Source organism: Eleutherodactylus coqui, chromosome 8, assembly GCF_035609145.1.
Source record: "Eleutherodactylus coqui strain aEleCoq1 chromosome 8, aEleCoq1.hap1, whole genome shotgun sequence".
Lineage (NCBI taxonomy): Eukaryota > Metazoa > Chordata > Amphibia > Anura > Eleutherodactylidae > Eleutherodactylus > Eleutherodactylus coqui.
Genome location: NC_089844.1, coordinates 189272208 through 189298208, shown reverse-complemented (window position 1 = coordinate 189298208; position 26001 = coordinate 189272208).

The following is a 26001-nucleotide window of genomic DNA, read 5'->3' as shown; positions in this document are numbered from 1 at the left end:
GTTGATACTTCTTATACTACTCAGGTTACATGAAAGCTGTGCTGCGATTGGTTGCTATATATTATACCGGGAAGATCCTAGCAATACTGAGAATAATGAAAATAAAACGCATCATAGGCTGAAGAAATTATACGCACGGCACGTCTTTTCTTCAGCCTTACATGACTATATATCTATATATGTATACATCCATATATTTGGGTACAAATCCATAAAAATATATATCGATATATATGTATTTCTATATATTTATATAGATATTTATCTATACACAGAGACAGATAGATAGATAAATAGACTGTATGCAATAACCCTGGATGTCGGACAGTTGAAGCTGACTGGTGATGTCATTAAGGCTCTATTATGACACGTACAGCTTGGAACCATAAATACTACAGCACGGCAGCCATTTACAGCCAGTCTCCATTGGAGATGGAAGTGGGCAGAAATGTACTGGCCTATCTTCCCAAGACGCCACAGCAGCCGGACAAATTGTATGTTCGACAGAATGGCTGTTTTATTCAGCCCATAAGGGTGACTACCCACTACAGTTTTTTTTTTCACTGCAAAATTTGCAGCAGTTTTTTTTCTGCAGGGGTCTATGGGACTTGTAATGTTAAAATCGCAATCGCGCAAAATCGCAATTTACCGCGAAATCGCGATTTTAACTGGAAGCAAAACAACAACACACACACCCTACGTCTGTATGCTCCACGTATTCGAGTCATGGGTGTATGTACAGTGGGTGTGGTCGCACCTGGGGCCCGGAGCCCTAGGGGGCCAATAAAGTCTCTCTTTCCCACATTGTAAACCAATGCTATCAATGAAGCTTTATAGTTGGGGGCCCAGTTCCAGACTTCGTACTGGGGCCCTGCAGCTTCAAGTTACACCTCCGGATTAGGATAATGCTAGGCCATTCCAACCAGCCTGTGTGAGTGACCTACAGTCGCTGCTAGTTCAAAAGCGGCAAGCATGCAGGCTGGCCCCTGATGCGTGCTTCAGAGCCAACGCTTATAGATGGAGCGACATTCGGGGAGCAAAGAACTCCAATGAACGGATGTCTACTTTAAAAGGATGTATTGCTTTATTCAATGCCTAGACACAGCAACAGTTCAACCGCTCGATAAAGACCGCAGTCAATAAAGCAAATAAAGAAATGTGTCTGTTTAATGTAAACTTGCATGGGAAACGTTTGCGAGCCACTGACTGAATGCTGCTGGTGCCGCTGCTGCATGTCTGAAACTTGGTCTGACGTTACATGCACCACCAGGAATAAGACCTTGCCTATAAGCATTCCCCAGCTGGCAAAAACGGAACCTCCCTGCCTATTCCTCACTGTGGAAGGACAGAACCTACCTTTAATAAAAAAAAAAAAAAATAGGCCACAGCGGCAGCCAACTGGATTTTGGTAGGCCGCTGTCTCCCCCTTGTGTGCTGCATTCAAAATGCACTCTGCTAAAAATAAAAAGGATCCAGTTCTGTGACTTCTCGGAGGAGAATAGGGGTTCCCCCACCACCCGTCTCCGAGCTGCAGCGGAGACTGACTAACATGGCTGCCTAGTCTGGTATTTATACTTCTAAATTGATGACATCACAATGCAGTGACATCAGCCTGCCAGACACATGGCTCATCTATGAATTAATGAATGAATGAATCTATCTCCCAGCCTAGAGCATGAATCCCAGCACCATTCGCGTCTAACACAAACTCACTGTTTTCACCGTCCTGTAACTCGGCACCTGAGAGGTGCAGACCGTGTTTGAAAAAGCATTACGCTTGCGCTCCCAGCCTAGAGCATGAATCAGAGCACAATTCGCGTCTAACACAAACTCACTGTTTTCACCGTCCTGTAACTCGGCACCTGAGAGGTGCAGACCGTGTTTGAAAAAGCATTACGCTTGCGCTACCAGCCTAGAGCATGTATAAGAGCACAATTCGCGTCTAACACAAACTCACTATTTTCACCGTCCTGTAACTCGGCACCTGAGAGGTGCAGACCGTGTTTGAAAAAGCCTTACGCTTGCGCTCCCAGCCTAGAGCATGAATCAGAGCACAATTCGCGTCTAACACAAACTCACTGTTTTCACCGTCCTGTAACTCGGCACCTGAGAGGTGCAGACCGTGTTTGAAAAAGCAATAAGCTTACTCTCCCAGCCTAGAGCATGAATCAGAGCACGATTTGCGTCTAACACAAACTCACTGTTTTCACCGTCCTGTAACTCGGCACCTGAGAGATGCAGACCGTGTTTGAAAAAGCATTACGCTTGTGCTCCCAGCCTAGAGCATGAATCAGAGCACAATTCGCGTCTAACACAAACTCATTGTTTTCACCGTCCTGTAACTCGGCACCTGAGAGGTGCAGACCGTGTTTGAAAAAGCATTACGCTTGCGCTCCCAGCCTAGAGCATGAATCAGAGCACGATTCGCGTCTAACACAAACTCACTGTTTTCACCGTCCTGTAACTCGGCACCTGAGAGGTGCAGACCGTGTTTGAAAAAGCATTACGCTTGTGCTCCCAGCCTAGAGCATGAATCAGAGCACAATTCGCGTCTAACACAAACTCACTGTTTTCACCGTCCTGTAACTCGGCACCTGAGAGGTGCAGACTGTGTTTGAAAAAGCATTACGCTTGCGCTCCCAGCCTAGAGCATGAATCAGAGCACAATTCGCGTCTAACACAAACTCACTGTTTTCACCGTCCTGTAACTCGGCACCTGAGAGGTGCAGACCGTGTTTGAAAAAGCATTACACTTGCGCTCCCAGCCTAGAGCATGAATCAGAGCACAATTCGCGTCTAACACAAACTCACTGTTTTCACCGTCCTGTAACTCGGCACCTGAGAGGTGCAGACCGTGTTTGAAAAAGCATTACGCTTGCGCTCCCAGCCTAGAGCATGAATCAGAGCACAATTCGCGTCTAACACAAACTCACATTTTTCACCGTCCTGTAACTCGGCACCCGAGAGGTGCAGACCGTGTTTGAAAAAGCATTACGCTTGCGCTCCCAGCCTAGAGCATGAATCAGAGCACAATTCGCGTCTAACACAAACTCACTGTTTTCACCGTCCTGTAACTCGGCACCTGAGATGTGCAGACCGTGTTTGAAAAAGCATTACGCTTGCGCTCCCAGCCTAGAGCATGAATCAGAGCACAATTCGCGTCTAACACAAACTCACTGTTTTCACCGTCCTGTAACTCGGCACCTGAGAGGTGCAGACCGTGTTTGAAAAAGCATTACACTTGCGCTCCCAGCCTAGAGCATGAATCAGAGCACAATTCGCGTCTAACACAAACTCACTGTTTTCACCGTCCTGTAGCTCGGCACCTGAGAGGTGCAGACCGTGTTTGAAAAAGCATTACGCTTGCGCTCCCAGCCTAGAGCATGAATCAGAGCACAATTCGCGTCTAACACAAACTCACTGTTTTCACCGTCCTGTAACTCGGCACCTGAGAGGTGCAGACCGTGTTTGAAAAAGCATTACACTTGCGCTCCCAGCCTAGAGCATGAATCAGAGCACAATTCGCGTCTAACACAAACTCACTGTTTTCACCGTCCTGTAACTCGGCACCTGAGAGGTGCAGACCGTGTTTGAAAAAGCATTACGCTTGCGCTCCCAGCCTAGAGCATGAATCAGAGCACAATTCGCGTCTAACACAAACTCACTGTTTTCACCGTCCTGTAACTCGGCACCTGAGAGGTGCAGACCGTGTTTGAAAAAGCATTACGCTTGCGCTCCCAGCCTAGAGCATGAATCAGAGCACAATTCGCGTCTAACACAAACTCACTGTTTTCACCGTCCTGTAACTCGGCACCTGAGAGGTGCAGACCGTGTTTGAAAAAGCATTACACTTGCGCTCCCAGCCTAGAGCATGAATCAGAGCACAATTCGCGTCTAACACAAACTCACTGTTTTCACCGTCCTGTAACTCGGCACCTGAGAGGTGCAGACCGTGTTTGAAAAAGCATTACACTTGCGCTCCCAGCCTAGAGCATGAATCAGAGCACAATTCGCATCTAACACAAACTCACTGTTTTCACCGTCCTGTAACTCGGCACCTGAGAGTTGTAGACCGTGTTTGAAAAAGCATTACGCTTGCGCTCCCAGCCTAGAGCATGAATCAGAGCACAATTCGCGTCTAACACAAACTCACTGTTTTCACCGTCCTGTAACTCGGCACCTGAGAGGTGCAGACCGTGTTTGAAAAAGCATTACGCTTGCGCTCCCAGCCTAGAGCATGAATCAGAGCACAATTCGCGTCTAACACAAACTCACATTTTTCACCGTCCTGTAACTCGGCACCTGAGAGATGCAGACCGTGTTTGAAAAAGCATTACGCTTGCGCTCCCAGCCTAGAGCATGAATCAGAGCACAATTCGCGTCTAACACAAACTCACTGTTTTCACCGTCCTGTAACTCGGCACCTGAGAGGTGCAGACCGTGTTTGAAAAAGCATTACGCTTGCGCTCCAAGCCTAGAGCATGAATCAGAGCACAATTCGCGTCTAACACAAACTCACTGTTTTCACCGTCCTGTAACTCGGCACCTGAGAGGTGCAGACCGTGTTTGAAAAAGCATTACGCTTGCGCTCCCAGCCTAGAGCATGAATCAGAGCACAATTCGCGTCTAACACAAACTCACTGTTTTCACCGTCCTGTAACTCGGCACCTGAGAGGTGCAGACCGTGTTTGAAAAAGCAATAAGCTTACGCTCCCAGCCTAGAGCATGAATCCCAGCACGATTCGCGTCTAACACAAACTCACTGTTTTCACCGTCCTGTAACTCGGCACCTGAGAGGTGCAGACCGTGTTTGAAAAAGCAAAAAGCTTGCGCTCCCAGCCTAGAGCATGAATCCCAGCACGATTCACATCTAACACAAACTAACTGTTTTCACCGTCCTGTAACTCGGCACCTGAGAGGTGCAGACCGTGTTTGAAAAAGCATTACGCTTGCGCTCCCAGCCTAGAGCATGAATCAGAGCACAATTCGCGTCTAACACAAACTCACTGTTTTCACCGTCCTGTAACTCGGCACCTGAGAGGTGCAGACCGTGTTTGAAAAAGCATTACGCTTGCGCTCCCAGCCTAGAGCATGAATCAGAGCACAATTCGCGTCTAACACAAACTCACTGTTTTCACCGTCCTGTAACTCGGCACCTGAGAGGTGCAGACCGTGTTTGAAAAAGCATTACGCTTGCGCTACCAGCCTAGAGCATGAATCAGAGCACAATTCGCGTCTAACACAAACTCACTGTTTTCACCGTCCTGTAACTCGGCACCTGAGAGGTGCAGACCGTGTTTGAAAAAGCATTACGCTTGCGCTCCCAGCCTAGAGCATGAATCTGCTCTGAACAGAGCGGGAATTTAAAAAAAAAAAATCACACTGCGCATGTCCGTGATGTGAGATTAGTGGGCATGCGCAGTGCTATACTTGCCACATACACGACCTCTGCCGGCAGAGAGTATTGGTTGTAATTTGTAAAACACCGCGGGAGACCCACAGTGTATTACGTATACGCCCGTGGACATGAGCCCTAAGGTTGCTTTCACACAGGCGTCTGTTAAAATGCTGCATTTTAAAGCGTTTTCGAACGCCATTTTTAAATGTGTTCAACAGCGTTGTGTAACGCACTCCATCATTACAATGGGTGATATGGGGCATTAAGAAGGGCTGAAACAAACTAAACTAGAGCAGATAGCGTTAGAAAATTGTAGTGTTCGAACGCTCCCTGAGAAGCTCCATTGTGATCAATCAGTGGGTTTTTTTGCGGCTTTTCACAAACCACGCTAAATGCTGTAAAAAACATTCTGTGTGAAAGAGGCCTTAGTGACAAAGTCTGTTTGCTCCTTAACCCCTTATTGACCGCCCTATAGTGTTTTTAATCCCCACAGCCATAAGAACCTGCTCATGCTGAGGATTACAGCCCTGAGGGCTGTGGACATGACAGCTCTTTGTTGTCAGCTGCCCGAGTGACCCCCAGTCACGCTATTGCCGTTATCCAAGTAAACAGTTAAAAACTTTAAAATTTCATCTTTCCTCATATCCGTGAGTGGAGATGAAATTACATACCTAAAGCCCCCGGATTTATCCGCGGACCTTACCCCAGATTGCCGGGGTAATTTAAAATCTCCCTGTTGCTGGCTAGCAAACATAGCTGAAAGCCTGGAGATTTCACGATGGGCACCGGTCCCGGCGCTCTCCCCGACACCCGGTTTGAATTTGGCGCCAAAAACCTCATGGCGCGTCCTGCTCCTTGGGGCCTCTCGCCGCCGCGACTGCTCTTACGACCACCTCTCTTTGCAGCGGGACTCGGGCTGAGTCGCGCCGGGGGGAAGGGGGGGTTTCTTCACTTCGGGCGGCCTCGCCCGGCATCCCCCTCTTGTGCTGCTCCCTCTCCGGATACCGGCTCCCTTGCTGCTGGCTCGAGTGGCCTCCCCGACTCCGATCCCAACCTGCAGCTGGCGATTAACTCCTCCAGCCACTCGGCGCCATCCCGCTGGATTGCTTCTTGAATCTGTAGCCGCAAATCTTCCATCCTCAGTCTTGGGTCTTCTTGCTTCCACGGACCACTCTGGCACACTCTCCCTCTTCTTGCTTGCTTTCGCCGCTTGAAGCGAATTTCGCCTTCTTTTCGCTGTCCTGATCTTTTGCTGAATTTCGCCTTCTTTTCGCTGTCCTGATCTTTTGCTGATCTTGCTCAATTTTCTGTCTTCTGTTGCTTTCTTTCTTTCTGCTGCTCGTCTTCTCGGCTCCTATCTTCCTTCTTCTCCTTGTGTCTCTCGTCTCTGGTCTTCTTCCGCTCCCCTCCCTCTTCCTGTCAAACCCCTTGCTTCCGGTGGCGTCAAGGTACACTAATACCTAGCATTGGTTTGATATACAGCAGGCCTCATTTATTAGAACTAGCTACAAGAAAAACTCTGTTGTCCGCAGCAACCAATCACAGGGCAACTTTGCTTTTACTAGAGCAGTTTGCAACAATGAAAGCCCCCCTGGTTGCTAGGGGCAACAAAGACAGTTTTTTTAAAGTATTTAATCAGTAATCTACTTCTAGAACATTGCTGGCGAGTTATTGGAGCTTCTGCATAAATGGGCAGCAAGTGTAACAGTCGTTTGGCCGCGTCTCTCCCATTATTTTGTAGTCTTGGTTCTGGAGAGCCGATACACAGTCTGTAACCTTCCAAAGCCCCCGATTGACCCATGTGCTGAATTTGGTGCAGATCGGTCTAGTTCACCGCATCTCACCAGCTGGGTTCACACAGGGCGGATTTGTCACGGAAATTCCGTCCAGTGTTAGGCCGCGGCAAATCCACCTGCGGCCCTTCAGCCCCGCTGCCAGGAAACGTGCTTCACGCCCCTGTGGGTTCCCTGAAGGCCACCCCGCTCAGCGCTGTCACACACAGCGGGGTGCGTTGCTCTTGCCTGCCGCCGGAGAGCCCCGTTCAGCTACACCAATGCGCGCCTCCTGCGCGGGGCCAACAAGAAAGATATGTGCAGCCCTCCATGAATGTAAGCGGGGATTCTTTTTTTGGGCCGACGACGAGGGTGTTTCAGCTGGCTTGCATAGCAGCGGGGTCCGTTCTTGTTGCCGAGCAAGGGGAGTGGGTTTTAGGTGTCCCAATGCACGGATCAGCAATAAACGGAGCTAAAGGAATCCCAACATTTCGGCTGCCTCAGCTTACTGGACTAACAGGACCTGCTGCAGAGCAAGCTGTTCCAGCCAATCAGATACAGGGGGCGTCAACCACTGTCAATCTTGACTCCTCCAGTAAATCCTGGTAGCGTCAAGATACACTAGTACCCTAAGGAAAGGACCTGTGCATAACACTACCACACTCCCCTTATATAACCGTACCATCACCACACACCTCGTGTAACCCCACATAGGAATGTATATAAGAAAGATGGAGAGACCCCACTATTCCCTGACTCACTTACCCCCTAGGTGTCTCCACACACTTTTTGGATACTCACCTTAAGGAGATAGGACACCGCTTATAATCCACATGATAGGCCACTCACAGACTAAGCCAGAAGCCTGCTGCACACTGAGGAGGGGCAATCACCATGAAACAATCTGTCTGAGCATGGCTTCCTGGCTTGGTTTAATATTCCCAGTCATTGTTAAGGCTTGTTATAAATCACTTGGATTTGAAGGAATGCTGTCATCCAATAGATGGCGCTAGAGAGGTATTTTCCCATCCTTATTTGCATAGATATCCCAGAGGAGCTAGCATCACCTTATAAGTCTCCTTACTCATTTTTTGGGTGACATCAGAGGTCCTTGACAGACAGCACCCACCCGCACCCGGCTCAGGTAGTTAACCATGTGCTGCATGATTAACGCTATAAATAAACCTCAAAATTCTATGGCAGAATTGATGCGTTTTCTCTCCCTGCGATCATAAAAAAAGATGTGATACAGGCGAACATGGAGGCTCTAGTACCCTGTTGTCCCACCTCTAGCTTGGATACAAGATGTGATACAGGCGAGCATGGAGGCTCTAGTACTTTGTTGTACCGCCTCTAGCTTGAATACAAGATGTGATATTGGGGGCAATTGAGGCATACATGTTCCATATGGTATTATGTGTCCACATTTGCTGTGACTGAGCCTCTAGATCATACAAACTTCTAGGCTGTGGGAGTTGCCGTCCTAAATGCGCAGACAGGTGCCCGCGGCCGGCGAGTGACGTTTCTGTGCGGGGCTCTGCGAACCCCGCACAGAAATAGAGCATGCCGCGGTTTGTTTTCCACGTGTGATTTCGCGCAGACAAACCGCGGCCGTCTGCCTAGGATTGCGTTTTCTAACGCAATCCTATGGCAGCTTCCATGGGTGGAAATTCTGCGGGAAATCCGGCAGCGGAATTTGCGCCCGTGTGCACGGGGCCTAAGGCTGCTCTAAGACGTGCGTTCAGAAAACACAGCTTAAAATCGTGGGTTTTTTACCTCAATTTTGAGCAGCACTTTTGAACGCATGGTAAAGCGGTTTTAATGCACCCCACAATTGTGATGGGTGGGGAGGTGTGCAGCAGGCTTCTGGCTTAGTCTGTGAGGGGCCTATGATGTGAATTATAAGCGGTGTCCTTTCTCCTTAAGGTGAGCACCCAAAAAGTGTGTGGAGACACCTAGGGTGTAAGTGAGTCAGGGAATGGTGTGGTCTCTCCATCTTTCTTATATACATTCCTATGTGGGGTTACACGAGGTGTGTGGTGATGGTACGGTTATATAAGGGGAGTGTGGTGGTGTTATTGTTACGCGAGAGAAGTGGGTTTTCATGAGGGAAATGTGGCGACCTGGGGTTACATGCAGGGAGTGTGGTGACGGTACAGTTACATGCAGGGAGTGTGGAGACGGTGGGGTTACATGCAGAGAGTGTGGTGATGGTGGGGTTACATGCAGGGAGTGTGGTGACGGTGGGGTTACGTGCGGGGAGTGTGGTGACGGCGGGGTTACGTGCGGGGAGAGTGGTGACGGCGCGGTTACGTGCGGGGAGAGTGGTGACGGCGCGGTTACGTGCGGGGAGAGTGGTGACGGCGCGGTTACGTGCGGGGAGAGTGGTGACGGCGCGGTTACGTGCGGGGAGAGTGGTGGCGGCGCGGTTACGTGCAGGGAGTGTGGTGGCGGCGCGGTTACGTGCAGGGAGTGTGGTGGCGGCGCGGTTACGTGCAGGGAGTGTGGTGGCGGCATGGTAACATGAGGGAATTGTGGTGACGGTGCGGTTACGAGCGGGGAGTGTGGTGACGGTGCGGTTATGTGCGGAGAGTGTGGAGGCGCAATGGTTACATGAGGAAGGTGTGGTGATGGTACGGTTACATGCTGGGAGTGTGGTGGCGGTACGGTTACATAAGGGCGGTGTGGTGATGGTGGGGTTACATGCGGGGAGTGTGGTGACGGTGTGGTTACATGCTGGGGAGTGTATTGACGGTGCGTTTACATGCGGGGAGTGTGGAGGCGGCACGGTTACATGCGGGGAGTGTGGAGGCGGCGCGGTTACATGCGGGGAGTGTGGAGGCGGCGCGGTTACATGCGGGGAGTGTGGAGGCGGTACAGCTGCACAAGGGGAGTGTGATGGGGATGCTGATTTTCGCACCTGTGATGGAACCCCTAACAATAATTTTTGCCGTGCCATTTCCATAAATGTCATAGAAGGCAATGAAAATGAAGTGAACAGTTTAGCATACAGTAATGCCCCTTTCACACGGGCCAAAAATCTCACTTACCCAAAGGAATTCATATCGCAGAGCCCGGCTGGTTGTTATGGCAACAGGACGCCAGATACTGGCGTCCTGTATTGCCAGCGCCTAAGATTGCTATAGTAAGCATTTTAGCATTTTGCCTCACAAAAAAACGCAATAAAAGTGATTAAAAAATGGTACAAATAAAAACTACAGCTCGTCCCGCAAAAAATAAGCCCTCAGAGAGCTCCGTCCATGGGAAAATAAAAAAGTTATAGGACTTGGAATGCAGTGAGTTAAGAAAAAAATAATAATTTCCAAAAAAAGGCTTTTTATTGTGGAAAAACCTAAAAAAAATATAAGAATTTTGGTATCATTGTAACCGTACCATCCCGCAGAAAAAAATGTAGTGTATCATTTATGCTGCATGATTAACGCTATAAAAAGAAAATCAAAATTCTATGGCAGAATTGATGCGTTTTCTCTCCCTGCGATCATAAAAAAAGATGATGTGATACAGGCGAACAGAACATGGAGGCTCTAGTACCCTGTTGTCCCACCTCTAGCTTGGATACAAGATGTGATACAGGCGAGTATGGAGGCTCTAGTACTTTGTTGTACCGCCTCTAGCTTGGATACAAGATGTGATATGGGGGGCAATTGAGGCATACAGGTTCCATATGGTATTATGTGTCCACATTTGCTGTGACTGAGCCTCTAGATCATACAAACTTCTAGGCTGTGGGAGTTGCCGTCCTAAATGCGCAGACCGGTGCCAGCGGCCGGCGAGTGACGTTTCTGTGCGGGGCTCTGCGAACCCCGCTCAGAAATAGAGCATGCCGCGGTTTGTTTTCCACGTGTGATTTCGCGCGGACAAACCGCGGCCGTCTGCCTAGGATTGCGTTTTCTAACGCAATCCTATGGCAGCTTCCATGGGTGGAAATTCTGCGGGAAATCCGGCAGCGGAATTTCCGCCCGTGTGCACGGGGCCTAAGGCTGCTCTAAGACGTGCATTCAGAAAACACAGCTTAAAATCGTGGGTTTTTTACCTCAATTTTGAGCAGCACTTTTGAACGCATGGTAAAGCGGTTTTAATGCACCCCACAATTGTGATGGGTGGGGAGGTGCGTTAGAAAACGCAAATACAGGACAGATAGCGCTTAAAAATCACCGCTTCCGAGCTCACGTCTGAGTAATCGCATTCAAATCAATGGAAGCAGTATACCGCAATAAAAAGCGGTGTGTGTGTGTGATTTTCATCTAGTGCAGGAAACGCGTTAATAGGGCTAATTCATGTATGGACTAATCACTGTGACAGTAGGGTTCTTTTTAAACTTAATTATTTACACTGGGAAGAGCCCACTAACTAATTTTAAACATAAAATATAACTTTTATTCACTCTGTTAAAAATTGAGCTCACTGACAAACATACACAGATATATATCAATCTAAATGATCAATTTACGATCAGTAAAGTATCAACACTGTAGTTCCAATATTAATAGATTCTGTTGGTGGACAAAAAGTATATAAATTATGCACGATCAACTTGTTTTTGTGTATCGTGCAGAAATTAATTTATTCTCCCACAGTCGACGCGTTTCTTCAGTCACCTCCAACCTGTGACTGATTCATCAGGATGGGGAGACAGTATATTACAGAAATAGGTCCACTTTGATGATGGATAGTGAGGATGTATTAATCAATTATCAAAAACTCCCTTTTTTTTCTTTTCCTGTGGAAAGCGGCAGTAAGAACAAGAACTGAGCTCCTATCAAGAAAAGTGAAAGAACAGGGTGAAGGTTTAATACGGATGATAGCAACATACGATGAAAAATCCGCCAAAGTTAGGGGAATTTTCCAAAAATATTGGAACATTCTAAGAAGGGACACTGACCTCACAAGATGTTTATCTGAGCAACCCTCTATTACATACCGGAGGGGGAGGAGCGTGAGGGACAGATTGGTGCACAGCCACTATATTCCCAAAGTGGACCCACAAAACTGGCTGGATCAACACCCAATTTCAGGCTCTTTCAGATGTTCGGGCTGCAAAGCCTGTCCTTTTATGGAGAGGACCAAAACCTTCACTGGTGCAGCAACGGGTAAAACCTACTCTATTAGGAGCTTCATAAACTGCAGAACCACAGCCGTTATATATGTCGCAACATGTCCTTGTCCAAAGGACTATGTAGGTAAGACGATACAAGAACTGCGAAGAAGAGTGCTCTCACATATAGGAAACATAAACAGGAATGAGAGCACTAGTTTAGCAAACCACATCCGAGACGTACATGGGAATGATCCCCATAAGGTGGTATTTTAGAGGAATTGAGACCCTGCGTTTGACGGCACGTAGAGGCAATGTAGATCGTGATCTACTTCAGAAGGAATCAAGATGGATCCATCGCTTGAATTCAGTGGCTCCAAATGGCTTGAATGAATGTTTGTTGTTTGCTCCTTTCATTTAAGTGTTAATAGATACCATGAATATAATGTGAGGACCTCAAAAATACATCTGTAAAATAAATATGGTTGTAATAACACACAGGTTATAGTAGCAACATTTTGAGATGAATGGATCAAATAAAAATAAAAAACCTTAATTAAGACAATGGTGTAGCCTTTTTATGGAAACACTTATCTTGTTCAGCAAGAAAAATCAGTTTATTTGCTGTTAGCTTGAGCTACAATTAAAATATACCACTCCAAATAAATATCACTGCACAAATCATAGAAATGACACGACAGCCCTGTTCTAATGTTTTATTGCTCATAATGGTTTGCTAGGTAGTGTGATCATAAAACAATAGGATCGCCTATTTAATACATCATTCATATAATAAAACAGTTGGAGATAGTTTCTCCGTTAAAAGTGAGCGATTTCAAACTAATAAGGGGACAGTGAGTATGGGCGTTGAACAAGCAGACAGCTAGTGAGACATAAACAACAAACTGTCAAGCAAGACAGCGGTACTCAGGATATAATGCTGAATTTCTGCAATAGTTAAGGACCTGTGTGGCGCCTCGTGAGTTAATAGGTCACATGACATCCGCAGCCACATGATTTGAGTCATGGGACACTAGTGGTCACATGATTGCAGCAGATGGGAACGCCCACTTCAGGGCCGGATATCTTGTGATAGGTGCAAACAGAGACGAGCCCCCAATGAGAGGGGAGGAGTTTGGTATACTTAAACCCTGGCAAACCAGAGGATACCAGGTCTGTCAGTTTATTGTGGGACATTGATCCCAGCGGTTGCACATGCTGTGCTGTGTGGGAAAGGTTGAAGGGTGCTATCAGATATCACATCCGATTCCAGTACTATGTTACAGCTCTCTTTAGTGATCTGGGCAGCAAACTAAGTCAGCTTTAGTGTTCAGTCACTGCAATTGAGCCAAAGTATCTAGCTCTTTTGACTTAGACTAACCTAAAGCTGCACTAAGGACACTAATGATAACACAGTTTATCAATGGGCTCATAATATTGAGGCCCAACTGTGTTTATGACCGCCTATATAAAAACATTTCAAGTAGCTGTGTAACATCTGTTAGCTACTTACTGATGGTTTATAAACAAACATCAGGGACAGCTACACAGAAGTACCCCAGTAAGTTACTAGAATAATTTATGGAATAAGATCACACTGATGACCATTAGTCTAACAGAGTCACAGTGAAGATACATACATCAGTTGGATGCCAGTCCGTGTATTATCGTAACCACATGATTCCTGAATGATATCATTAATGTGGTTAGAGATCTAGCTCGGATGGCATCCGTTAACCATGATTAAACCTAAATCAATCTGGGCTGGATACTTCAAGTACTGAGCTGAAACCAATTAATATCATAATTCAGACCATTTGCAACACAAGTATCATCAAATTTTGGGGAAAAGAAAACTCCCGTACTATATAAAAATCCACAGGAAAAGAAAAAAAAGGGAGTTTTTGATAATTGATTAATACATCCTCACTATCCATCATCAAAGTGGACCTATTTCTGTAATATACTGTCTCCCCATCCTGATGAATCAGTCACAGGTTGGAGGTGACTGAAGAAACGCGTCGACTGTGGGAGAATAAATTAATTTCTGCACGATACACAAAAACAAGTTGATCGTGCATAATTTATATACTTTTTGTCCACCAACAGAATCTATTAATATTGGAACTACAGTGTTGATACTTTACTGATCGTAAATTGATCATTTAGATTGATATATATCTGTGTATGTTTGTCAGTGAGCTCAATTTTTAACAGAGTGAATAAAAGTTATATTTTATGTTTAAAATTAGTTAGTGGGCTCTTCCCAGTGTAAATAATTACGTTTAAAAAGAACCCTACTGTCACAGTGATTAGTGAAATAAAAAGTATGACAGGTTTTTTGTCAGGAGGCGTTGATACGTCCCCCTGGCTTGTTGAAGCCAACACGGTATTCTCAAATGAAAATTTTCAACCGAGCGGTTCTAGTGTTTCCATAAATCAAGCCTTTAAACGTCTCACTTCAACCTATAAAGAGTTCACCCGCTCATGGTGGGAGGTCCAAGGTTTAACAAAGTACCTTGAGCATAAAATCATCCCACGCGGGTTGAGAATTCAGACACTACCACCACCCAAACTGCGGACAACATCATTTATGCAGCAGTGGGAAAGGGAAGCATCTGAGTGTTCCTTTCGGTTCATGCGTTTACTCCTACACGAAGAAAAAAACTCACATGAGAAAAACAAAAAGCTATTAGATGAGGCGATAAAAGAAGCCAACAACTTCTCTGAAGAAATTGATTTTGACAAAAAAGAGAAGACCCTCAAACAAACAATTGATAAATATACCAACTACTTGAAAGAGAGAAAACACCATCAATTTAACCGAGACCATCGAGATTTCTCTGAGAATAAGGCTTATGACTACAGATCACAAACTGAATCAGAGGCCAGCACCTCAGAAAGTGAATTATCTGGGAACGAATCGGTACGCAGAGGACAATACTTTGAAAGGACAAAAGGCAGAAACTTCTCACGTGGTAGAACCAGGGGTAGGGGAAGAATATATAATCCGACTGGAGATCGTTTTTTAGGCCCAATGTCTACCTATCTACTACGCGAACGCAGGGGACTACCTCAATAAACTTAATGGATGAAGGGACCACTAATAAGAGTACAGGGACTCTACCGGATCCTGAGAAAGATATGACTATCATTAATTTGTCAAAGAAGATTCTGTCTTTGGACGAAATTACAGTCCTCAAAAAAGGTCTGTCATTCGTGCCTACACATCAGTTTGATCTGTTTACGTGGGAGAAAGACTTAGCGCTATTTCTTAGAAAGCTACGCTGGCGTAAGTATTACGCCATTCAAGAGCGTAAGAAAAGCGCTGAATTGAATCTTGATCCGAGCGACATCACTGCTCTTAACGACCTAGACCAGCTCTCACAAGAAGCTCGCAGACCCATAGGGGAAGGCCCCTTTACGAACTTGAAGAATAAAAGTACTAGTATGCCGCCTGTTGGTGATAATCCACACATTGATATATTTGAGACTCTGGTAAAACAAGAACTTCAATTACTATCACAAGAAAAGTGTTTCCATCACCAAAATCTCTCAGTAACGGAAAAAAAAGCCTTGGTCTCCTTAGAAAAAGATCACAATATTGTAATAAAACAATCAGATAAAGGAGGAAACATTGTCATCATGGATAAATCAGATTACCAAGAAATGTGTTTACAGCTCTTAAAAGATACTTCAAGCTATGGTAAACTCTCAAAGGATCCTACTGAAGAATTCTCACAACAATTAAAAGAAATATTAACCAAGGCTTTAGAAAATCACTTAATTGACAACAGAGAATTTGAGTTCTTACATATCAGTTATCCTCAGGTGGCGACGTTCTACGCCATACCCAAAGTTCATAAGGGCCTGTCCCCGCTTAAAGGTCGCCCAATAGTCTCTGGGATTAACAGCATTACACAAAATCCAAGTGTCTATATCGACAAAGTTCTTCGGAATTTCGTAGAGGCATTACCTTCATACGTCCAAGACACCACGGACGTACTCAGGAAACTGGATGGCATCTGCATCCCAGAAACAGTTTATCTTGCAAGCTTAGATGTAGAAGCTCTTTATACATCTATTCCCCATCATGGTGGCCTCAAAGCAATAAAGCACTTCCTCAGCCAAAGGGGTCAACATTTCAGTCTGCATAACATGTTCATAATAGAACTATTACAGTTCGTCCTTGAACATAATTATTTTCTTTTTAATGGCAAATTCTCCCACCAGCTCAGGGGTACCGCAATGGGGAGTCCATGTGCGCCCACTTATGCAAATCTTTACCTGGGCTGGTGGGAGGAAAAATTTGTCTTTGAAGAATCCAACTTAAAATGGACAAACATGGTAGACATCTGGCTGAGGTACATAGACGATGTGCTTATACTGTGGTCAGGGGATACTGATTCCTTTCAAGATTTCGTCAACATGTTGAATAAAAACGATCTTGGGTTGAGGTTCACATCAGAGATTAACTCCCAATCAATCACGTTCTTGGACCTCCAAATTTCCAAAACCTCGACTGGCACCTTGGCAACTACTATCTATAGGAAGCCCACAGCTACCAACAATCTCCTCCATTATCAAAGTCACCATCCATGGGCCCTTAAAAAGGGCATTCCAAAAGGGCAGATTTTGAGGACGAAAAGAAATTGCTCTGAACCCCAGGAATTCGAAGTAAAAGCTAGAGAAATGGCGGATAGATTCACAAGACGAGGTTATCCAGAGAACGTGATTAGAGAGGCGCAAACGGCAGCGGCAGTAAGAACAAGAACTGAGCTCCTATCAAGAAAAGTGAAAGAACAGGGTGAAGGTTTAATACGGATGATAGCAACATACGATGAAAAATCCGCCAAAGTTAGGGGAATTTTCCAAAAATATTGGAACATTCTAAGAAGGGACACTGACCTCACAAGATGTTTATCTGAGCAACCCTCTATTACATACCGGAGGGGGAGGAGCGTGAGGGACAGATTGGTGCACAGCCACTATATTCCCAAAGTGGACCCACAAAACTGGCTGGATCAACACCCAATTTCAGGCTCTTTCAGATGTTCGGGGTGCAAAGCCTGTCCTTTTATGGAGAGGACCAAAACCTTCACTGGTGCAGCAACGGGTAAAACCTACTCTATTAGGAGCTTCATAAACTGCAGAACCACAGCCGTTATATATGTCGCAACATGTCCTTGTCCAAAGGACTATGTAGGTAAGACGATACAAGAACTGCGAAGAAGAGTGCTCTCACATATAGGAAACATAAACAGGAATGAGAGCACTAGTTTAGCAAACCACATCCGAGACGTACATGGGAATGATCCCCATAAGGTGGTATTTAGAGGAATTGAGACCCTGCGTTTGACGGCACGTAGAGGCAATGTAGATCGTGATCTACTTCAGAAGGAATCAAGATGGATCCATCGCTTGAATTCAGTGGCTCCAAATGGCTTGAATGAATGTTTGTCGTTTGCTCCTTTCATTTAAGTGTTAATAGATACCATGAATATAATGTGAGGACCTCAAAAATACATCTGTAAAATAAATATGGTTGTAATAACACACAGGTTATAGTAGCAACATTTTGAGATGAATGGATCAAATAAAAATAAAAAACCTTAATTAAGACAATGGTGTAGTCTTTTTATGGAAACACTTATCTTGTTCAGCAAGAAAAATCAGTTCATTTGCTGTTAGCTTGAGCTACAATTAAAATATACCACTCCAAATAAATATCACTGCACAAATCATAGAAATGACACGACAGCCCTGTTCTAATGTTTTATTGCTCATAATGGTTTGCTAGGTAGTGTGATCATAAAACAATAGGATCGCCTATTTAATACATCATTCATATAATAAAACAGTTGGAGATAGTTTCTCCGTTAAAAGTGAGCGATTTCAAACTAATAAGGGGACAGTGAGTATGGGCGTTGAACAAGCAGACAGCTAGTGAGACATAAACAACAAACTGTCAAGCAAGACAGCGGTACTCAGGATATAATGCTGAATTTCTGCAATAGTTAAGGACCTGAGTGGCGCCTCGTGAGTTAATAGGTCACATGACATCCGCAGCCACATGATTTGAGTCATGGGACACTAGTGGTCACATGATTGCAGCAGATGGGAACGCCCACTTCAGGGCCGGATATCTTGTGATAGGTGCAAACAGAGACGAGCCCCCAATGAGAGGGGAGGAGTTTGGTATACTTAAACCCTGGCAAACCAGAGGATACCAGGTCTGTCAGTTTATTGTGGGACATTGATCCCAGCGGTTGCACATGCTGTGCTGTGTGGGAAAGGTTGAAGGGTGCTATCAGATATCACATCCGATTCCAGTACTATGTTACAGCTCTCTTTAGTGATCTGGGCAGCAAACTAAGTCAGCTTTAGTGTTCAGTCACTGCAATTGAGCCAAAGTATCTAGCTCTTTTGACTTAGACTAACCTAAAGCTGCACTAAGGACACTAATGATAACACAGTTTATCAATGGGCTCATAATATTGAGGCCCAACTGTGTTTATGACCGCCTATATAAAAACATTTCAAGTAGCTGTGTAACATCTGTTAGCTACTTACTGATGGTTTATAAACAAACATCAGGGACAGCTACACAGAAGTACCCCAGTAAGTTACTAGAATAATTTATGGAATAAGATCACACTGATGACCATTAGTCTAACAGAGTCACAGTGAAGATACATACATCAGTTGGATGCCAGTCCGTGTATTATCGTAACCACATGATTCCTGAATGATATCATTAATGTGGTTAGAGATCTAGCTCGGATGGCATCCGTTAACCATGATTAAACCTAAATCAATCTGGGCTGGATACTTCAAGTACTGAGCTGAAACCAATTAATATCATAATTCAGACCATTTGCAACACAAGTATCATCAAATTTTGGGGAAAAGAAAACTCCCGTACTATATAAAAATCCACAGGAAAAGAAAAAAAAGGGAGTTTTTGATAAGTGATTAACCCCTTAGTGACGAAGCCTGTTTGCGCCTTAGTGGCGGAGCCAAATTTTGGAAATCTGACATGCGTCGTTCAACGTGGCATAACTCCGTAAAGGCTTTACATATCCCAGTGATTCTGACATTGTTTTTTCGCCACATGTAGTACTTCATTTAGATTGTAAAAAGAGACCGATATAATTTGTGTATATTTATTAAAAGCACCAATATTGGAAAAATTTTGAAAAAATTGTCATTTTTTCACATTTTCAACCGTAATATCTCAAATATGTCCAAACATACTGTACAAATTTTTGATAAGATATGTATTTCCATCTGTTTACTTTATTCTGAATGCACACTTGAAAAACTTTTGTGTTTTTTTTAACCATTTAGAGGACGTACAAATTTAACATTACTTTTCAGCATTTTGAGGAGCACTTTGTTTTCCTGCACCAAGCCAAGTTTGCAGAGGCTCATAAGTGTCAGAATAATAGATACACCCACAAATGACCCCATTTTAAAAACTACACCCCTTATTGTATTCACTGAGGGGTGTCATGAGTATTTTGACCCCACCAGTTTTTTTCAGGAATTAGTTCAATTTAGGGGACAAAAATAAAATTTCATATTTTTGCAAATATGTCATTTTAAAGACATATTTTTTTCCTATAGAGCCCATGAAAATGAGGATTTACACACCAAAATGGATACCCCTGTTTCTCCCGTGTTCAGAAACATACCCATTGTGGCCCTAATCTTATGTCTGGATGCATAACGGGAGCCAAAATGAAAGGAGTAGTCGGTGTCTTTCAGAACATAAATTTTGCTTGAAGGCGATTTAGGCCCCATAGCACTTTTGTAGAGCTCTTGAGTGGCCAAAACCAAAGAGAACCCCCACAAGTGACCCCATTTTGAAAACTAGACCCCTTAACGAATTTATCTAGGGGTGTACTGACCATTTTGACCCCACAGCTTTTGAATTAATTCAAGCCAAGCAAAAGGAAAAAATTGTGATTTTCATTTTTTTGTCAATTCTGTCATTTTAAAAACAGCTTTTTTTGTACAGCACACGCATGAATGAAGCCTTTCATCCCAAAATGGATACTCCTGTTTCTCCCGTGTTCAGAGACATACCCATTGTGGCCCTAATCTTATGTCTGGATGCACAATGGGGCCCAAAACGAAAGGAGTAGTCGGTGGCTTTAAGAACATAGATTTTCCTTGAAGGAGTTTTAGGCCCATAGCACTTTTGTAGAGCTCTTGAGCGGCCAAAATCAAAGAGAACCCCCACAAGTGACCCCATTTTGAAAACTAGACCCCTGAATGAATTTATCTAGGGGTGTACTGCGTATTTTGAGCCCACAGTTTTTGAATGAATTGAAGCAAAGCAAAAGGAAAAAATTGTGATTTTCGTTTTTTTGGCAATTCAGTCGTTTTAAAAACTGCTTTTTTGGTACAGCACACACATGAATGAAGACTTGCACCCCAAAGTGGATACCCCTGTTTGTCCCGTGTTCAGAGACATACTCATTGTGGCCCTAATCTTTTGTCTGGATGCACAACGGGGCCCAAAATGAAAGGAGTAGTCGGTGGCTTTCAGAACAGAAATTTAGCATGAAGGTGATTTAGGCCCCATTGCCCACTTGTAGAGCCCTTGAGCAGCCAAAACGACAGAGAACCCCCACAAATGATCCCATTTTGAAAACTAGACCCCCTAACGAATTTATCTAGGGGTGTACTGTGTATTTTTACCCTACAATTTTTGAATAAATCTAAGCAAAGCAGAAGGAAAAAAATTACAATTTTCATTTTTTTGGCAGTTGTATCAATTTAAAAACTGTTTTTTTTTTGTACAGCACACATAGGGATGAAGACTTTCACCCCAAAATGGATACCCCTGTTTGTCCCGTGTTCAGAACCATACCCCTTGTGGCCCTAATCTACTTAAAGGACGCATGGCTAGGTCTATAATGGAAGGAGCACCCGTTGGATTTTAGGGTACAACGGAATAAATTCCAGGCCCCATTGCCCACTTATAGAGCCATTGAGCGTCCAAAACTATAAAGAACCCCCACAAATGATCCCATTTTAAAAACTAGACCCCTTAACGAATTCATCTAGGGGTGTACTGCGTATTTTGACCACACAGTATTTGAATAAATTTCAGCAAAGCAGAAGAAAAAAATTACAATTTTCATTTTTTTGGCAATTTTGTCAATTTAAAAACTTTTTTTTTTGTACAGTTTACATAGGAATGAAGACATTCACCCCAAAATGGATACCCCCTTTTGTCCCGTGTTCAAAAACATACGCATTGTGGCCCTAATCTACTTACAGGAAACATGGCAAGGCCTGTAATAGAGGGAATGCCGGATGGATTGCAGGGCACAACTGAATACATTCCAGGCCCCATTGCTCATTTGTACGGAATAAAAATTGACTCCCTAAAATCCCCCCCCCCTCCACGCCCTTTTCGGCGTTCCCCAAATCTTAGATAAAAGTAATAATGTGAACTGTGTAGTATTTCCAAAGACGGGTAATTATGGAGGCTGGTTGGGATGGGCACATGGGGCAATAAAACCGGGTATCCCCCCTCCTCTCATGCTTTTTGGGAGTCATTTTTTGACCTCAGTGGCGGGGATGGGGTGTAAAAAGTGGCGCTCTGTGAGTCTCCGTAATCTTGCGGAGGTGTGGCGGTCTCACACAGAAGACGCTCAACAAGCTGCTCCTGGAACTGCAGGAAGGCGAGCGTTCCCGGGGCTTCTTGTAAATTGCGTATTACAGGCAGCAGTCTGAATAACGCCGGGCTCACGCAGCCGTAGGTGGATCCCGGCTGTGAGCCCGGCTGTGACCCTGCATACGGCCGCGTAATGCACTGCGCATAACTGCGTACTTACACGGGCGGTCATGCGCAGTACACTTTTTTTTTTTTGTTGTTTGTATTTCCCGCACCGTCGCTTAGCGATGACACAGGTACACGCAGCCCGTATACAAGGTAGTTGCGTACGGGCTGTGGGTATATCCATGGAGCACAATGGGCTCTATGTTGCCAATATCCGCAGTAGAATAGAACCTGCTGCGTTCTCTTTTCTGCGAGTGGATTACGCAATTCCAACCCGCTAATGTGAGCGGAATTGTGTAATCCAATGTGATTGATCTGCGTATTACCACTAATCAAACGCATGCGGAATCCGTAATTCCTATCCGGTCATGTGAGACCGGCCTAAGGTAGATCGCTACCATTTTTTCACGTGACCGGGGACCGCTCAACACGGCCACTCGTCACTGCTCCAGGCTCTCGGTGACCGGTGGTCGCTGGGAGCAAGGAGATATTAAGTTTCCTGGGCTCCCCGACTCCTGCGCATGTGTGTGGTGTTTTGCCGGCGGTCGCATGCGCAGAATCCGGGAAAGTTCACGGAAGAAGATTGCGTCGGGGTGCAAATATGGAGACCTCCGGTAAAAAATTTTATCTCCTCTCACCGATCGCATCAGTGAGGGGAGATGAAGCTTCACCTTTTTTTAACTTTTACGTGATCGCCATTATTCTTTGGATAACGGCGAACACGTGATCAGGAACCGCTCACCGCGGCTCTCCGTGAAATCTCCAGGCTCTCGGCTAAGTTTTGTAGCCAGGAGCAGGGAGATTTTAAAAAACTACGGCTTTTGCGCATGCGCCTGCCACATTGGTGACGGGCGCGTGCGCAGAAGCTGGGTTGAGGTCCGCGGATAAATCCGCAGGCCTTAGGTACGTCATTTCATCCTCCCTCACGGATATGATCCGTGGGGGGAGATGAAACGCAAGCTTTTTTAAACTTTTTAAAACTTTTTTTTTACTTTTTGCACTTTTTTTTTTTTACCTTTTACCCCTTTTTTTATTTTTATTTTTTTACTTTTTGCACTTTTTTTTTTACTTTACATGATCACTGTCATCCATTGGATGACAGTGATCATGTCCCTGGTGACATCCCTCTGCTCCGGGCTACACATGGCAGCCAGGAGCAGAGCAATTTTGAATTTCCCGGGGCTCGAGCCCCTCTGTGCACGCGCCCGATGTCAATCATCGGGCGCGCATGCGCAGACGGGGATTTCGGGTCCCGGGACATCGCAGAGGACCGGGGGTGAGTATCTTCACCTCCCCTCATGGATCCGATCCATGAGGGGAGGTGAAACTTTACTTTTGTTTTACTTTTTAAACTTTTTCGCGATCACCGCTATCGCAATGGATAGCGGTGATCGCGGGCCCGGGGACCGCTCACAGTGGTCCCCGGTAACACCTCCTGGTTCCCGGCTACCTTCAGGAGCCGGGAGCCAGGAGATTTTAAATTTGCCGGGGACACCCGGGCTTCTGCGCGTGCGCGTGACGTCATCGTCAGGCGCGCATGCGCAGAAGGCCGCCGGCGGGTCCGGTAGGACCAGATCTCCGGGGGACACCGCCGACAAGCCGTGTGAGTATTTTCAGCTGCCGTGATGGATCCGATCCATCATAGCAGCTGAATTACTACTTTTTTACACTGTTTTATTTACTTTTTTGCGATCGGCGCTATTCATTTTATAGCGCCGATCGCAATTCCGGGGGGGACTGCCCGCATCCTAGGATGACAGCTCCATGCTGTCGCCTACCTGCGGGCACCGACAGCATGGAGCTGTCACGTCCTCAGGCCAGTGGGCATCAATCCAAAGAGGATGCATAAAACTACGTCCTCTAGGATTAAGGCCCACTTTCTGAGGACGTAGTTTCCCGATAGGGCCGTCGTTAAGGGGTTAATACATCCTCACTATCCATCATCAAAGTGGACCTATTTCTGTAATATACTGTCTCCCCATCCTGATGAATCAGTCACAGGTTGGAGGTGACTGAAGAAACGCGTCGACTGTGGGAGAATAAATTAATTTCTGCACGATACACAAAAACAAGTTGATCGTGCATAATTTATATACTTTTTGTCCACCAACAGAATCTATTAATATTGGAACTACAGTGTTGATACTTTACTGATCGTAAATTGATCATTTAGATTGATATATATCTGTGTATGTTTGTCAGTGAGCTCAATTTTTAACAGAGTGAATAAAAGTTATATTTTATGTTTAAAATTAGTTAGTGGGCTCTTCCCAGTGTAAATAATTCATGTATGGAAATTCATTTTGCAGCTGTATGCAGCATGATTTAGGTATGGGTACGCGGTGAGAAAGGTAAGGGGGGCCCCTGAGCTGAACTTTTGCACCCGGGCCCTTGAGCCTTTAGGTACGCCCCTGACCCTAAGGGTGTTTCTCACCTCATCTTTCTGCGTTTTACATACAAAAATGACAGGAAAGGGTTGTGACCCGGCGGCCGTCGCAGGGAGAAGATGACCATCGCCACTGTATGCCACGGAAAGGGGTGAACGTGCGTGTGAACTGGCATTTCAAGCGCAACCCGATTACTGTAAACCTTGTTTATGCACAAATACGCTCCACTGCGACAATAGTCTTGGCGTGTACATTCGTCTGCCGAAGCCCTAGGGCCTCTTTCACACGGCGTGCTAAATTTAGCAGAAAAGCGGTCGCAGAAACCGCAATGATTTTTACGTGCATTTGCGCTCCCGATATTCCATTAGAGTCTAAGGGGGTAAGCAAATTCGCTCTCATATGCATAAAATTGCGCCGAGGGCTCCTTCACACGAATGTACTTTAGTCCCCTTATAGTTCTGATCCCAGGAATGCACAAAAATAAAGACTGAAAAACTGGTTGCTCATTAGTGCTTAAACCAGGTCAGTCATGAAGGAGTTAACTGCGGGCATTCACTGCTGGTCAGTGAGGTTACAGATGGAGGGTTGTTAGGTGAATTGCATGTAAATCTGCAATAGTTTGGGGGACTCCCAGCAGACAGAGGGGTTCTCCTCCAGCAAGCAGGCAGCACATGGTTAACTACCTAAGCCGGGTGCGGGTGAATGCAACGCTTGTATGAAAGAGGCCAAAAGCTGCGGGGTTTTTTTTCTCCCCCCTTCCCCCATGCACAGATATATGTTGTCCTCGTGTGCAGGGGGGGGGGGGGATGGAAGAGCCAGGAGCAGGAACTGAGCTCCCGCCCCCCCTCTCTGCCTCCTCTCGGAACTTAGCCCCGCCCTGCCTCTTCCCATTGCAAATAGTGCAGAGGGGCGGAGAGGGGGACGGGAGCTCAGTTCCTTCTCCTGGCTCTTCCATCCCCCCCTCCCCTGCACATTACATAGAGAACGCCCACAAGTGACCCCATTTTGAAAACTAGACCCCAGAACAAATTTATCTAGGGGTGTACTGCACATTTTGACCCCATAGCTTTTAAATGAATTCAAGCAAAGCAAAAGGAAAAAAATTGTGATTTTCGTTTTTTGGCAATTTTGTCATTTTAAAAACAGCATTTTTGTACAGCACACACATGAATTAAGATTTGCACCCCAAAATAGATACCCCTGTTTGTCCAGTGTTCAGAGACATACCCATTGTGGCCCTAATCTTATGTCTGGATGCACAAAGGGGCCAAAAATGTAAGGAGTAGTCGGTGGCTTTCAGAACTGAAATTTAGCATGAAGGGGATTTCGGCCCCATAGCACACTTGTAGAGCCCTTGAGCGGCCAAAACGACAGAGAACCCCTACAAATGACCCCATTTTGAAAACTAGACCCCTTAACGAATTCATCTAGTGGTGTACTGCGTATTTTTACCGCACAATTTTTGAATAAATCTAAGCAGTAGGAAAAATTTCAATTTTCATTATTTTGGCAGTTGTATCAATTTAATCGGACGTAAAAACACTATGGGCTGGTCGTTAAGGGGTTAAACCATCGGATGGTTGGCTCTG